The sequence below is a fragment of the Cryptotermes secundus genome, unplaced genomic scaffold (genome assembly GCF_002891405.2).
Source record: "Cryptotermes secundus unplaced genomic scaffold, Csec_1.0 scaffold7189, whole genome shotgun sequence".
Classification (NCBI taxonomy): domain Eukaryota; kingdom Metazoa; phylum Arthropoda; class Insecta; order Blattodea; family Kalotermitidae; genus Cryptotermes; species Cryptotermes secundus.
In genome coordinates this window covers 1,013-7,259 of record NW_019738526.1, presented here as the reverse complement: position 1 = coordinate 7,259, position 6,247 = coordinate 1,013, and the positions used below count along the sequence as shown (strand labels likewise).

At 38.2% G+C, this 6,247-nt stretch overlaps 1 long non-coding RNA gene across 2 annotated transcripts; it reads right to left on the bottom strand.

The window, feature by feature from the left end:
* Positions 1-1,029: 1,029 nt before the first annotated feature.
* Positions 1,030-5,564, bottom strand: LOC111871042. Of its 2 annotated transcripts, none has more exons than XR_004513725.1 (2): positions 4,686-5,564; positions 1,030-2,400 (listed from the first exon to the last, which is right to left on the bottom strand). It is a non-coding gene; the product is annotated as an uncharacterized LOC111871042 (long non-coding RNA). The 2 variants fall into 2 exon arrangements; XR_002843970.2 differs by lacking the exon at positions 4,686-5,564 and adding an exon at positions 2,614-2,773.
* Positions 5,565-6,247: the final 683 nt, after the last annotated feature.

Here is a 6,247-nt window from a genome sequence, read left to right as displayed (position 1 = left end):
GCACTGAGCACAGCGACAACTTTGTTTTTATTTCTTTAATAGCTGTGCCCGGCCACACCTTGCTGTGGCTCAGTCTGCCCATTCTTCCCCAGTTTCATTTGAAATTACTCGACGCACTGCTTCCGCTCGGCGAATACGACAACCTAAGCCTGTTCTTAGAAAACGAAAAGAAAAACAATGAAAAATAAACTATACTTACAAAATAATTTCCAACCACGTCTCGAGTACAATTATTATCACTTCCAGTATCACCGAAAAATTCTTTGGAGCTGGACTATTATAACCCGGTTTCGGACGCAATAGAGGGCACTTTCGCCCATGGTTCCATTTCACGTGTTCTGTGCTCGTTGCCGCAGAAATGCATTATTTCCGCAGTTTCAACAGTTCGTTGCCACAGTTATTCCTAGGCAACGATCTCTTGGTATTCGATGGAAGACGTATAACACATTACAGTATATTATATTGAATACAAATAATACTTTTACATGTTTTTACCTGTCACGGGTGTGACATCTACATAATAGGCACACAAAAAAAAGACGCGCGTTCGAATGCAACGTTATGTCAAAATTTCGAAGCGATCGGTGAAGAAGTTTCGGAGATCTTCGGTAAGACTCAAACGAACATTTACATTTTTATTTATATAGATTGGTTGTATCAAAGCCATCAGCACTCAGTTGGGGTCACTCAATTCCAGTCATTCCTGACAGCATGCTGAAAAGCACAAATATGTATCAGCAAGGATGAAGGCTGAACTAGTTGGCTCTTTTGTCATAGATGCATACATTTCCAGGTGACCTCAAACTCTGTTCAGGACATTAATGTTCTGCCCATATTGATCTGCATTTTCCTGTGACAATACAAGACTCGTAGCAGTTCAATCTCTCCTGCATCAGAGGAGTCGACTGACCTGCATGGATCTATCAAATAAAATTCTTATTTCCTCTTACATGTGTCATCTGTATCTGTACAGACATCCTTAGGGCGTACACATAACGGGTTTTCCTAAAACATGAAGCAAAGTCATAATCAGCTCTGAAGAGTATTTATTAAAATAAATTACAAATATCCCATCCAGAAAGATCCAAATAGCCTCAGATACATCATAATGTTTATATTTGCTTCAGTGTATATAATTTTTGGATACAATGAATGTAAAATATCTTGCAACAGTGTAAGTCCTAAACTATTAAACATTATGGATTACGTTACTATTCAACGAAGTGATTCATATTGCTTTCACTATGCTGCAACCCATGTGTCTTTACTTCAGCCAAGTTATGGCAGTCATACTTCCATAAACTTGTATTACAGAATTCTTCATCAATACAATGCCTAGACTGTCCACTACGGCTTGTCAGATTGAGGAATTAGCTGCCAAGAAATTTCTAACTGTACCAATTAGAAAAAAACCTTAATATCTCCCCACCAACCCCAAAAGCTCCAGCAGTTCCTATCCAATTTGTACTTACAATTACTAAAAATTTACGTATCTTACACATACAGTCCAGGGTCTTCCGTTGTACCAACGTGTAGTTTGGAGATGGCCCAATGTTTAGGAAGAATATGTCACCTCCAAAACGCGGAGCTCTCTCTGAACTACACACTGCTACAACTCAGAATGCTATACTCTTCATTCCAAGTATAAGCCATAGCCTCCTCACTGTCACCATGCAATTCAGAAGTATCGACAAACACAGAACAGGCAACTCTCAGTTCTCAATTCCTACACCCAACTCCTATGTCAAATCAAAAACCAACTGTTATCTGCTCATGACTGTGTATTCCCTGTATGTGCAATTACAATGTATACTCTCTAAGCGAACAAGTCTTCGGCTAAGATCTTCCATAGGAATATGCCTGTAACAACAAAGATTTGAGACTTCTGGGATGTGACACCATGTAGTCTGGTAGAATGTTACCAACATCTCTGAGGAATGTGAGGCCTCCATCTTCAGGGTCTTATCACTTTACATGTTCTTCCAAAGTGGTGGTAACGTTCTACCAGTGTACATGGCCTCACAGCTAAGAAGACAACAGTTTTTCAAGTTACCAGGTGTTTAGAAAAGCCCACTGTCAATTATTCCAAATTGTCACATGCTGATACTGTATGCATATATGAGAGCCACAGTTTACAGGACGAGTTTTGGGAAAGAGATATCATTGGCTGTATTTTATTCAATACAAACTAGCAAAAGGGAGGTAAGGTGCAAGCATACAGAGTCCATTTTACATATAGACAAAAACTTTACCAAACGTTTGTAACTTCTAACACTTCTGTAAGATATACATGAAAGTGATTTAGACCAATCGAAGTGGAAGCCGATACAATGCTTTAGACAGGTTTCATTATGGAACTCCCACATCACACTCCATCAAAATGCGTGTTTCCTGCGAGAACTGCAACATACAACAATGGGAATATAGACACAGTTGTCACAGAAAATGCTACATTTTCTGAGCTATGAATATCAGTTTTGTCAAGCTATCATTACACGCACCAGCAGTATTAATGACCTGGGTGTTTTCTTTGATTCAACGCTACATTTTCACACACATTAATTACATATATTCTGAATGCATAAAGCTTTTAGGCCTTATTCACTCCATTACCTACAGATCTTCTTCCTCCCTGGAGTGTCTGTATGTACTATATTTTACTTCAGTCAGGTCCAAGCTGGAATATGCCTCGGTAATTTGGAACTCCATCACCTCGACTGATGCCAATAAGCTTGAACACATCCAGCAGAAGTTTGCGTCCATCTGTTTTTATTGTTTTTTCCTTCATATTTTATATAATTAAACTGATGCTTTATTGTTCCTCTAATAAACACTGTCCTGCTTGATGCGCCTATTCTGCCAACACAGTGGGTAAAGATCTTGACATATTTGCAATTGGAACAGTTTCTGTCAATCACATTGAATCTAAAATTGTTAATAATATAATGTACATAAAATTTAAATTCGGTTCGCTTAGTGGGGGGTGGAGTCCAACTGGGTCCACTCAGCACGGCGGCCACTGATTGTCCTACTGAAGCCTGCCGCAGGTGATCATGATGGAGAATTTGGCAGAATGAAGATTGGCAGGGGAAACCAAAGTACTCAGAGCAAACCTGCACCAGGGCCACTTTGTCCACCACAAATCCCACTTGACCAGACCTTGGCTCAAACCTGGGCCTCCGTCGTGAGAAGCCAGCGGCTAAATGCTTGAGCCATGGCATGGCCTGTGTATGTACGTACGAGTGTATTGGTCTTGTTTTATTTTTCTCTCCTGTTAACTTTAATTGTTCTTGGAATTATTATCAATTTATTGCCATTATATAGACTCTCAAATTTTGCATTTTAATTATTTTTGTGTATTTCTGTGTACTCGTGGTAACCTTTTAACTACCCTCTGTGCTGTTAAGTTTGCATGTAAATAAACATTAATTGAATTATTATTATTATGATGTTGAACTGCCACACAAATAAGTAAGAATTAATTGGGTTATTGTTGTTGTTGTTGTTGTTGTTGTTATTATTATTAACTTCTATGCATGTATGTATGGGTACTATCCTTTCCCGCCACATAATAGCATAACCATTCAAAATGTACTTATTTTATTTTTCTTGCCTCTTAAGGCTAATTTTAATTTTTCTTGGAATTATTATTAATTTATTGCCATTATACAGACCGTCTTATTTTGTATTTTGTTTTTTTAGTTATTTTGTGTATTTCTATGTACTCATGCCAACTTTGTAATTGGCCTTTGTGCTGTTAAGTCTGCACATAAATAAACACGAACTGAATTATTATTATTATTATTATTATTACACAAGATGGCATAACCATTTGAAATTTACATATTCAATTTTTTTCTCCTGTCAATGCTAACTTTATAGCGTTTCTTGTAATTATTATTAATTTACTGCCCTTGCATAGAGTGTCATATTTTGTTCTTTAATTATTTTTGTGTATTTCTAGGTACTCATGCTAACTTTGTAATTGGCCTCTGCGCTGTTAAGTTTGCACATAAATAAACATGAATTGAATTGAATTATTAATTACATTAATTGCATTAATGTGTCTTTGCTCCAGTGCTTACATTTAATTAGTCTTTGACTTTATGTTATGTTTGTCCATATGCAATTACTTTTATCTACCTACACTTGGCAGTGTCTGTAATTGGTCTCTAACAGAAATGAGTACCAGCAAAATTCATGNTGTAGAGGCCTCGGATTGCATCTGGTTAAGTGGGTTAACCATCCGTTTTTTGTTTAGGTGTCCTTGAGCTGGGCATATTTGTTGTGCTGTGGTTGGCCATCAATCCAACAAATTCCCGCCCCAGCAAGAACATTCAAGACAGCCACAGTCAAACAAAACCATGAAGCAAACACCAGCAGCTGAAGGACACCTAAATAAAAAAAAAACAGACGACTAACCCACATAACCAGATGCAATCCGAGGCCTCCACATAACAGAAACAAAACGGCATTACAGTGAGCAGCAGATTCTGCAATCTAACCTGTACACCTGAAGATGGCTGGTTGGGCTGAAACATGTAGTGTCAATGAAGAAAAGCAAGTGAATAGTAACCAACATTGCACATAGATGGCATCAAAGCAAGACACAAAGTCGGATGATACCATGCACATGTGTTGCCCTCCTGCATGCAAACATAGTAAAGCAAGAGAGGCAGTCTTACATGGTCACACACATCAAACTGACATTTCTTCCTGTAATACTGTAATACTGTAGTATCTTCCTGTCATGCATGGATGATAGGACAGCATAATGGACATCAGAGAAATGCTGTAACTTGCTCGTTGTGACTGTACAGCAATAACTTCTTCCTCTTATGGCAGATGAGTCACTTGAGGTCTCGTGCTGGTGAGTTGCAGGCCTGAAACAATTACATGAAGAGCATTAAAAGACAGATACTGATTTGCATGCGAGTCTGTATGTACGATTTCAAACTTGATCCACTTTTAATTTCAACAAAATGTAAGACTTCAATGTGGCTTGCAATGACACAAAAAATTTATGGTTACATAACATGATAATACTTGGCACTCCCCCCCCCCACACACACACATGTTTGCTGGTACTCTCAGGTTCAGTTTTTGCCTCACGATTGAAAAATACAGTGCAATGGTAAATGTGTGAGACTTTTGACAAGCTTGTCAATACAGATCAAATATTTGTTGGTATACATACTGGCCTAAAGAAAAGGTACTCATAGTAACCATACACTAGGTATATTTTGCTCACAGATATCTTCATATTAGAACACTCTAAAATATTGTAACATGTTTGGAGTAGGTACTTCCATGGTAACGCAATAACAGTGAGCCATCGCATAGACAATGGCGAAACAATGAACGAATCTCCCCGGAGATGAACAACTGAAGGCTCGTTGCATAACAGCGGACTGTCGAAATAGTAGAAACGGAACTGTGAGAAATGGTGTCTGGTATCCAGTCTGCATAACCCCTATATAAGCAGAGCCAGAGACGACACAGATGAGAACGAGCCAATCTTGGGATAGCCGCCGCCAGAGACAGTTGAGATCCAACTATGGCCAAGGATAGTTGAGACACTGTGTTGGAGTATTGGGCCAGAAGTCAAGTGACACTGCAAGGGCAATAATTTAAGATGTATAAGAGTGAGTGTCCAATAAAGATTTGCTAAGTCCAAGACCCACGTGAGGTTATTTGTCGCGGAACATACCCAACACGTGACAATATATAAAAGTAAAGACTTCAGCTCCTTAAAAATGGGAAATTAATTTCCATTCCCTTACAAATGCAAGCCATGCAATACTGCACTACTTATATATCAAAAATTTCATGGAAGAACTTATGCTTATTTTCTGTTTCCAAACTCCTGTCAAACCAAAATTCCCAGTCAATTATTATATAATTCTGTCCTCTACATTTCAGCTACTACAGGCAAAACACCATGATATCCATAGCCACATTTGTAGTTTTCACTGTTTCACAAACTCTGATGTCAGTACAGCTTTCATAAAATGCAGTTATCTAGATTAGATTATTAGTGAGGACCAAATACTGGTTCTAGAAGAACTGGAAACAAAATGGAACAAGAACATTCTAGCACAATAACAAACGTCAAGGACAATCAGCTCATAAAATGAAAATGCTGATCTTCCCCAGAACTTGAGTTATGTATCAGCTCCATCATCACAAAAACCGTGTTAACATTCTGCTCAACAATTAATAAAATATGGCTACAAACCACTCAAAA